The following is a 252-nucleotide window of genomic DNA, read 5'->3' on the forward strand; positions in this document are numbered from 1 at the left end:
GGCTGGTCTGGGAGGATGTGTGATGACCGGGTGGAGGAGACTCAAGAGTGGGGGTTCTGTCTCAGAAGCGGTTTTTGTCCAAATAGTTTCCAGACCCCCAGACGGTACCTAGAGGAGACATGAGAGAGATGTGCAACAGGAAGGGAAGAGTGGTAAGATGGATGAAGGAGAGGGAAAGGGAGAGTCGGTAAAGCAATCAGAGACACAAGCCTGGCTGCGCAGCACGGTATATGTAGGTTTGTCTGGTGATCA

The 252-nt window shown here is 52.4% G+C and overlaps 1 long non-coding RNA gene across 1 annotated transcript in view; it reads left to right on the forward strand.

Moving 5' to 3' along the window:
• LOC116687315 (uncharacterized) overlaps window positions 1-252 on the forward strand; it is a 24,057-nt gene that overhangs the window by 356 nt on the left and 23,449 nt on the right. The gene's annotated exons all lie outside the window — the stretch shown is intronic.

The sequence above is a fragment of the Etheostoma spectabile genome, chromosome 1, assembly GCF_008692095.1.
Source record: "Etheostoma spectabile isolate EspeVRDwgs_2016 chromosome 1, UIUC_Espe_1.0, whole genome shotgun sequence".
NCBI classification, from domain to species: Eukaryota; Metazoa; Chordata; class Actinopteri; order Perciformes; family Percidae; genus Etheostoma; species Etheostoma spectabile.